Raw genomic sequence first — 10,292 nt, 5'->3', positions numbered from 1 at the left:
AGGGATAGGGTGAAGCATGAATGAGTGATAATTCATGATTAATTGGGGAAATTTGATTAATCATCATTGTGATTAAATTGGTTAGTGAAATTTGTGCATGTGTTTGATATCTTGAGGAGTGATCAACCTCAACTATCGTGCCAGATTTCATAATAGGTTTCAATGACACGAACAATTGATTTGGAAGCTATTATTATCGATTGATCTTAATTTGCGATTTTCCTTTGAAGTCATTTGTAGAGACATCTAGCTTGATCCTAGGAAATAGCCTATTGAGTAATTTTGATTGCATTTCTTGCTTTCCCTCGCTTTGTATGTTTGATCGATTTCTTTCCCAATTAACGTGTGTATCATGATTTTATGTGAATCCTGATTCCCTAGCATAGCCTTGACTTTAGTGAAACTGCCTTCCCTTGGAATCGACCTAGACTTGCCCTTACCTTGGGTTGGGTTTAGATTTATAAATTTAGTTTTGACCGGGAAATCTAGCTTCCAACGACCTAGGTTATACCACCGTAAAAAATGGCGCCGTTACTGGGGAAGGCATGGTGATTGCTATTGTTGACCGAGACTATTCCATTTATTTGAAAAATACAAAAGATTTTCTTTCTTTTAGGCTGCACTTGTAGCTGTGCTACTAATTGTTTCTTTTGATATTGTGTACATAGAGCACGTGGTCGTTCTCTATTGTCATTTGAAGCATGGGAGAAAATGAAAGAGTGGCATTGAAGGAACTAGGAGTTCGGGGAGCCTATAGGTATGAGAGTGGGATTGCTCTACCTACGACACTGGAAACCGATTTCGAGATAAGACCGGCAACGATAACTCTAATAGAGAGGCGTCAATATAGTGGTGCAAAGCATGAGAGCCCCCTCAACCATCTTAAGGAATTCGCGAAATATTGCAACACAATCAAGGTGAATGGGGTCTCTCAAGAATTTATTCGACTTAAGCTTTTCCCTTTCTCTCTTATCGGACGTGCTTTAGAGTGGTTAGACAAGGAGGTGAAGCCAAATTCTTTGAGAACATGGGATGAAGTTACTAAGGAGTTTCTATCCCGATTCTATCCACAAAAGAAGACGGCCGAAGCGAGAGCCCTCATTCAAAATTTCAAGCAAAAGCCTAATGAGAGTTTTTATGAGGCATGGGAGAGGTATAAGGAATACCAAAGAGAGTGCGCACACCATGGGATTCCTACCTATTAAATCATTCAAAAATTCTATGGAGGTCTAAGCCCTCGAGGAAAATCTTGACTTGATGCAGGAGCCGGAGGACCAATAATGAACAAAACGGAAGAGGAAGTGGTGGATGTCATTGAAGATGTAGTGAGGCATTACATGGATTGGCAAGATGATGAACGTGAAACAACAAGAAAAAGTGGTGCTTCGGTGTATTCGGTTGATCACATCAATTCCATCAACAACTTGTCTTCACAAATCTCGGAATTAGGAAAGGAAATGACCACTTTCAAGGCCAAGCTTGAGAATGCTTCTTCTCTTGCACCGATTCATCCCTCCCAAAATAAGGGGAGGGGTACGTTTCCTAACTCAAATCCCCTCCCCTCTTCTAGCAAAATACCTAGTGGTTGTATGTATTGTAATTTGTGTGAATCATATGACCATGATGCTTCAAATTGTCCTAATGCTTCTTTTAATGGATATGCTGATTATGTTGGCAATGAGAATGAACATGTGAACTATGTGTCTAATAACAATGTTGGATCTAGATTTGATGGTCAAAGATATAATGGGAACAGGAACTATCATAATGAGAATTTTAACAACTATAACCACAATGGGGGTTATAGGAACTAAGGAAACCAAGGTTTCCGAGGCAATTATAACCACCAAGGTTATGGTGGTCAAAACCAAGGACAAGGATATGGGAACCATAATAAAAATTATGGTAATCATAACCAAGGAGGCCAAAATCAAGGAAGGGGAAATTAGAGTAACAACCAAAATAAGGGCAATTTTCAAAACAATAATCAAAGGGGTCCCCCACTCGGTTTTACTCCAAAGGCTCAAGGTGCTTTGGGCAATACAATTGATAACCTCAAAGGTATAAGCCCGGCTTTATGTTCACACCACATTACTCTTGAGGAGGGCGCTTCACCTAGCATTGAAAGACAAAAAAAGCTACACCCTCAAATGGGGGAGGTAGTTAAGAAGGAAATCACTGAACTATTTGATGCGGGAATCATATTCCCCATCTCTAGCTCTAGATGGGTTTCCCCGGTTCATATTGTCCTAAAGAAAGGAGGAATGACCATTGTAGAGAATGAGAAAGGTGAGCTCATCCCTAAAAGGACGGTCACGGGATGGCGAATGTGTATAGACTATCGACGTCTAAACACATCCACAAAAAAGGATTATTCTCCCCTTTACTTTATTGATCAAATGCTTGAAAGACTAACAAGGCACATGTACTATTGCTTTCTTGATGGATATTCTGGTTTTTCTAAATTCCTATTCACCCGGATGACCAAGAGAAAACAAATTTTACTTGTCCGTATGGAACTTTTACCTATAGGAGAATGCCATTTGGGCTTTGCAATACCCCCGCTACTTTCCAACGATGTATGATGAGCATATTTGGAGATATGTTGGAAGAGAAAATGGAGGTGTTAATGGATGATTTTTCGGTAGGTGGAGTTTCATTTGAGGCATTCCTTGAGAATCTTGAGAAATGTTTGGCTAGATGTGAGAAGATGAATTTGGTTTTGAATTGGGAGAAATGTCATTTCATGGTTGAGGAGGGTATTGTCCTTGGTCACAAGATCTCTCGTAAGGGAATAGAGGTGGACAAAGCAAAGATTGAAGTGATTGAGAAGCTACCAGCTCCGGTTAATGTGAAAGGGGTGAGATATTTCTTGGGACATGCCGGGTTTTATAGAAGGTTCATCAAGGATTTCTCTCTTATTGAAAAACCTCTCAATGATCTTCTTCAAAAAGATGTCATATTCATGTTTGATGATAGATGCTTGAAAGCTTTTAACAAGTTGAAAAAAGCTTTGATCTCTACTCCCATTGTCCAAGCTCTAAGGTGGGATTTACCTTTTGAATTGATGTGTGATGCTAGTGACACGACCATTGTAGGAGTTTTAGGTCAAAGGGTGGATAAAGAGCTGAAGGATTTATGTCTTCGTCGTGTGCAATTACTAGATATATAAATGGATCAAATTATGGAGATAATTAAGTTCAGACATTTGGGTTGTCGTTTTATCATAGCTAGAGGTACTAACGATCTTTGGGCTAGTAAAATAGCCCAAAGCCGAATTGGACGAATCCTATAAGGTCACACAAAGGGTCTAGATCGGGCACGAGAGGACAAGGCCCATGATGGACCTCATCCTCTTGTTTGGTCGGACACATGGAGTGGATTAAGGGTTTTGGGCTTCCTAACCCTAGTCTAATTATAATGGGATTATAAATAGACTAGGTGCCTAGGGTTTGCTAGAAGAATGCAATTATCTGATGGTAGATCAAACCCTAATTAGCAAACACGAGACCAACCCCTCTCAAACTCTCCTCTCTCTCACGGCTCTCTCCTCCTCCCTTGGTGCCAGTGTGGTGGTTCGTGGTGGTGGTAGATCGTGGTGGTCGGTTAGTCCAATAAAGGTGGTGATCGCGGTTTTCCACAATCACTCGGCCAATCTAGTATTGGTGGACGGCTCGTTCAAAGCTCGTGGACTAAGTAGAGGAGCAACGGTTGGGGCTCTATTCTCTCCCTGATTTGTCAACCAAATTGCTACGTGGAATTCACGCTTCAAAGGTATGATTATGTGTCTTGTGTGTTATGCATTTGTTCTTGGGATTAGGTACTTTTATGAATATGATTCATGATTTTCCACTGTGTAGTACCTATAAACTCCTTCAAGAGCTTCATGTCATCTACTATATGTCAAAGACCCTTAATGGAGCTCAAACGAACTATACAACAACGGAGAAGGAATTCTTGGCAATAGTGCATGCTTTTGAGAAGTTTCGTTCTTACTTATTGGGGTCTAAGGCCATTGTTTTCACGGATCATGCTTATCTCTTTGCCAAGAAGGAATCAAAGCGAAGGTTGATCCGTTGGGTGCTCGAGATTCAAACTTTTGACATTGAGATTAGAGATAAAAAAAAGGAGCGGAAAATGTTGTGGTGGACCATCTTTCTCGCCTTGATGATTCTCAATTCCAAGATGATGGTTCCCTGTAGGGAATATTTCAAGCATCCCACACTTGAACCCCACTGTGATCATACACTTAAGCATGGTGGCATCCAAAGGAAAGGAAGCTAGAGTAAAAGAGTCGCCAACAAGTTTTAAGAACTTGTAAACCGTTCACAGGGTGAAGGTTACACCCCCTTCACGATCCATGAGATCGCTAACTCCATAGGTCTGGAACCATGACTGGATATTCGAGGATGAAGGTACAAATTCAACCTAAAAGAGATTGAATCTGCCCTAAATAGGCCTCTACTTTATTCTTCTCATATTCATGTGCGTTTTCTGACTAACATACAATCAATAGATTAATCCTAAACCTGTTTATCTATGTTGGTTGAATATTAATGCACAAAAAAAACTATTATTGGCGATCAATTGAATTATAATCATATTAGCCTACACAAGATTATTAATTATCTTATGCGTGATTACAAGTACAAATTCCCTTTAAATATGCAAGAGAGGGTGTGATCAAGCAATAACAATAATATATATATCAAGCAACATAATAATCATCATAATAATAATCACAATAATATTCAATCTCAATAAAGCTTAATAATAATAGCAAGATCCTAGGCATGATACTAACAAGATTAATGACAAATCCTAGCATGTCACTAAACAATAAAGATTAAAGCTTTAACCCTAACATGATACTAACATGATATTAAGAAAGAATAGGAAGCATCATATAAACATACATGTTACTAGAAATCTTAGTTATTATCCTAAACATAATACTAGGAATCATAAAGACATCCTAACATGATACTAGGAATTAAAATAATCAAAGCATGATTTCTATATCAAAATAACAATTAAATTACTTACTTCGATGCCTCGTATCTCTTTCTAATAACAAAATACACGCGTTAGTAACTTCAAGAAAAATAATAAATCAAAAAATTAAATTAAATAATTGAAATAGGATTTGGGACCAAACCCTCAGAAATTATAACCTTTCACGTCTAGGGCGAAGGCAACTTCGAACTTGGCTAGGTGTGTCTAGAACTCGTGAATGTGGAATTTTGTGAGATGGAAGGTTTAGAAAAAGAAGAGGGAGAGAAAGCTTCTAGCCTTTGAGAAGAGAATAGATGATTGTTGTGAATTGTTGATGATTGAAAACGGGGAGATACAACCCCTATTTATAGAAAAATAGTCCGGAAACGATAGAAAATACTTCAAGTTCTATATGGAATAAAACTGGCATATGTCGCTAAGCGACAGACATCAGCACCAGGCGACATACATTAGCGCCAGGCGACACACTCTGTCGTTTGGCGCTAATTAAAAGATAAAACGCGCTTTGTACAGAATCCTTTTCTTAATATGATTAAGCAGCAAATTCCGTGTTTATCAAATTAAAATCAGGTTTATCATTAAACACTTATTTTATTCCAAATAAAACTCTTGAAAATATAATTATCAATCCTAATACTTTTATAATTTAAAAGAACCTTCTAAATATTCTAGAAGATTAAAATCAATCCAAATAACCTTAGGATAATAATTAATAGGCCCTCCTCTAGATCCTTGGGCTGCATATAAAAATTCATTTTGAGCCCAATTTAGTATTTTGACCATAACTTCCTCATTATTCATCGGAATTGGGCTTATAATATATCGTTAGAAAGCTCTTTTTGAGCCCAATCCAACTACACTATTATTTTACCCTTATCATGGACCAAACTAAATTGGACTTGCTATTTTTATAAATAGAGCACATTTTCAAAAACAGAAAGAAAGATATTTTAATAAAAACATCCACATCACTAGACTTTTCACACTTTCACTTCGTTCGATAATCAAGTGACATGAAAGATATTCATCACTGGGTTTGGTTTTGGGGAGACACATTTGGGTGTCTACATTCCCCAATTGAAGATAAGATGCTTGATGAATCGTTGTATGCTGTCAATGTGAAAGAGCTTCCATGGTTTGTCGACATGGTAAACTATCTTGCATGTGGGGAGTTTCCGCCTTCATTCTCCAAAAACCAAAAGAAGAAGAAAAAGAGAGAGGCTAAGCATTACTTGTGGGATGATCCCATCTTGTACAAAAGAGGCATCGATGGCTTGCTTAGACGTTGTGTTCTAAATGAGGAGGTGCCAAGTGTGTTGAAAATGTGCCATTCGGATCCTAGTGGTGGTGGTCATATGGGTGTTTCTAAAATCGCCACTAAGATTCTTTAAAGTGGTTTTTGGTGGCTTCATCTCTTTAAGGACACATGGGGTTTTGTTAAGACATGTGATCGATGTCAACACACCGAGAATATCTCAAAGCGCAATGAAATGCCTCAACAACCAATCCTTGAGTTAGAAGTATTTGACGTTTGGGGAATTGATTTTATGGGACCGTTTTATTCTTCCTATGGGTACCAATACATCCTTATAGCGGTGGATTATGTATCAAAATGGGTTGAGGCCATTACCTCCCCAACAAATGACCACAAGGTGGTGATGAAATTGTTTAAGAAGATCATTTTCCCAAGGTTCGGTGTTCCTAAGGTGGTGATTAGTGATAATGGCTCACATTTTGTGCATGATAACTTTCGGAAAATGTTGAAGAAGCATGGAGTTTATCAACGTTTTGGTCTCCCTTATCACCCTGAAACAAGTGGTCAAGTTGAAGTGTCAAATCGTCAAATCAAGTTGATTCTTGAGAAGACGGTTGCTAGAAATAGAAAGGATTGGGCAAACAAACTTGATGATGCCTTGTGGGCATATCGAACGGCATTTAAGACCCCTATTAGCACCACCCCATATCGTCTTGTTTATGGCAAATCTTGCCATATTCCGGTGGAACTTGAACATCGTGCTCTTTGGGCAATCAAGAAAATCAACTTTGATTTGGCAAGTGCGGGAGAGCAACGGTGGTTAGATCTTAATGAGTTAGAGGAGCTTCGCTTTGATGCATATGATTGTGCTAGTACCTATAAAGCACGTTCTAAGGAAGCTCATGACAAGCTTATAGAGGAAAAGGAGTTTTGTGTTGGTGACAAGGTCCTCCTCTACAATTCCAAGATGAAGTTTTCCCCCGGAAAGCTCATGTCTAGATGGAGTGGTCCTTTCATGGTGCAAAAGTCTTTCCTAATGGAGTTGTGGAAATTTCTTCAATGGATTCATCATCTCTTTTCAAAGTGAATGGCCACCGACTCAAGAAGTATTATGATGTTGTTTTTGTTGGCCTTGTTCATAGAATGACTCTCTTTGACCCCCCTTGAGAAGGGGTGGAGAACGTCAAACTAATGACGTTAAATAAGCGCTTCTCGGGAGCCAACCAGACTTTCTAACTTTCTTTCCATTTTCCTTTTGATTTTATCTTTCTTCTTGATGCGTATGAACTAACCTCTTTTCTTTGTTTGTTGTGATTTTAGGTAGTTTTGAGAAGATGGAGGTTGGTTTCCCAACAATCTTGGTAGCAAATTTTGAAGATTGAAGTATCCTTGTGTTTGTTGGAAGGTTTGAGAAGAATTGAGCTTTGGTGGGTTCAAGTTGGTGGGCACATGAATTGTGGATGTTGAACCCACTGGAAATGGGTTTTGTTACTACCCAAGTTCATGTTAATCATCATCATGGGTATTGTGTGCACTGATGTGCGCACCAAAAAATTGATTGAGCATAGGCAGCCCAGAAGGGCACGGCCGCGCATAGGGTTGGCGCGGGCGCACTACCCTGCTGCGTTCCCCTCAAGGGCACTCCTTTCTCTCTTTTTCTCTCTCCTATTTCATTTTGCTTCAAATTTTCTTAGTAGTGTTCAAGCATTTTCTCTATTTTGGTTGCTACATTCATCATACAATCATCATTTTTCACTTTTCTTTATTGATAATTACTTCAAATTCTCACTTTTTTGCTTTGAAATTGTTTTCTCTCTCCAAAGTTGAGAATTTGGGTATTGTTGATTGGGTTTTTCTTTTTTTTTTTTTTTAAAAAAAAAACCTTGCAAGTTTTTGGTTATTTGCTTGAAGTTTTGCTTAGTTCTCCATTTCATTTGAATTAGAACTTCACTCAAGGTATGAATTCTCTATTTTAATTGAATTTCATGTTAAATTTCACACCTTGTTTTGTGTAGTTTGAATTTGAATGTTATGAAGTACTCTTTAATGGTGATTCAAATTTCCCTATTATATAACCCAATATTTTGCATTCATAATGATTATTGGTGAACTTATGAACTTGTGATGCTATAATTTTGCTTGATTGTGCTACTATTTTGCTATCACCATTGTTGGTCTTCACCCTCTTTGATGTGGTCATAGGGCTCATGATTGTTGCTCATCCTTTTTGTATGATGTTGTTGCTTAATCCTTGTTCTTAATTGATTTGTGAATCCTTGTTTACATTGTTGTTTGAATGTGTTTACATCCTTGATATGTGACTTGTTAATCATTCTAGCTCAATGATTGTTGTGGATTCTTTGATTTTGGTTATGCAACTTGTTGTGAACACCATCTCTTTCATACCTTTGACATATTTTCTTGGTTTGTTCGTGTAGATGCCTCCCCTTCGTCGTCCCAAGCGAGCCCGTGGCTCTAATTCATGTACGGTGGTGCCGCCAAAACCGAATGTGAGTGAAACCTACGGCATTGAATTTACAAAGGGAGAGCATTGGGATAATTTTGTCCGTCTCTCTTCCCGAAAGATTCTATCAACTAGATTCTATGATCGTTCGATGACTACACTTCTTGGTTTTGATGAAGATGAGAGGAGATTGGCTAAGAATCTTAGGTTAGAGGACTGAATGCTCCGACTTATGCTCTCCTCACCTTCGAGTTTCTTTCCTCTCTTGAATTACATGAAGAAGAGGTGGATGGTTAGACTATTTGTACGTTGACATTCTAATTATTCAACAATGACCATTCCATTCCTTTCTCCTTTTTCAATGAGGTTTTCAAGCTTCCCATTCCTTCGAATGCTAATGACTATATCTATCCGGCTTTTAAGGACTTGCAAAACAATCATGGTTACAATGAAGGCCGATGGTGGCGGGAGATCTCTGTTGAGGATTCTTACCAACCTCAATACTCCAAGGCGGCCTTGATAATTCACCCGGCTTTGAGATACTTTAATCGATTGCTCACTTATGCCTTTTTCTTAAAGGAGTCTCTTGGTGCAATTTCGAGGGAAGAACTTAGTTGGTTATGGCTAGCGGCTCATCCTGAAGATGAAATTAGGGTTATTGATTATGGGACTCAGTTGATAGATCAGTTCATCAATATTCGTGATGGTGTTTTCCTCTCGGGAAGCATCCAAATGAGTGGTTTAATCACCATCATTGCCTTTTCTCTCAACAAGAAGTATGAGAAAATGATCTTGTCCCTTGAACTTTTTAGGGACCGTCGGGAGAAGTACCTTTCCGACCTCCTCAACATATATGCTTTGATCATCAAAAGCTTTTGGAACGGACTATTAATGAGGACTTGTTCATTTGGAAGGTTTCTTAGACGACCGATTGGTGCCTCATTCCTTACCCGGCAGCCACCGCTCCATGCGCCGACACTCTTCTCCCTTGGCGGCCTAGCAAGTGGCCGATTGACCCCGCTCTCAAGCGAGCTCCTCGGCCCAATCTCCGACCTAGTCCTTGTGTTCCTATCCATACTCTCCCTCTAGAGTTTCCCCTGGTGTCCCGTGGAGATACACCTTTGATCCCTTCCTCTTCATCTCTTTTTCTACTTGTGACTTGTCTATTTCGCATGCAAAGATTGATTTCATTGCTAATGTTTTGTATTCTTCGCCTTTAGGGAATGACTTTGTATTAGGGCTATGATTAACATGCTAGGCAAGTATATGATATGCATGTGATGAAGGGGGAGATTGGGCCTTATGTTAACTATCCTTACCTCCCAGTCCAACAGGGACCCATACCTCAATGGGTCCCGTATGACCCGACCCATGGACCTAGATTGTGCTATCCCTATTGGGAGGGGCCCCTTGTGCCCCCCCATGCGATTTTGGGGACCTCTCCGACCTCTTACAACTATAAGAGGCCCGGAGGCTGTGACTTTGCTTGCGACCCGGCTAACCCAAACCCATTCCCTGATCTTGAGACTTTCGATCGATGGGGGCTCTCAGGCGAGC

At 39.4% G+C, this 10,292-nt stretch overlaps 1 pseudogene; it reads right to left on the bottom strand.

Annotated features, from left to right (window-relative positions):
* Positions 1–1,094: 1,094 nt before the first annotated feature.
* Positions 1,095–1,192, bottom strand: LOC145577159 (small nucleolar RNA R71; annotated as a pseudogene).
* Between the last annotated feature and the right edge of the window lie 9,100 nt (positions 1,193–10,292).

This window comes from Chenopodium album, chromosome 13 (assembly GCF_948465745.1).
Source record: "Chenopodium album chromosome 13, dcCheAlbu1.1, whole genome shotgun sequence".
Classification (NCBI taxonomy): Eukaryota; Viridiplantae; Streptophyta; class Magnoliopsida; order Caryophyllales; family Amaranthaceae; genus Chenopodium; species Chenopodium album.
The sequence above is the reverse complement of the archived record's forward strand: the minus strand, read 5'-3'. Positions and strand labels throughout refer to the sequence as shown.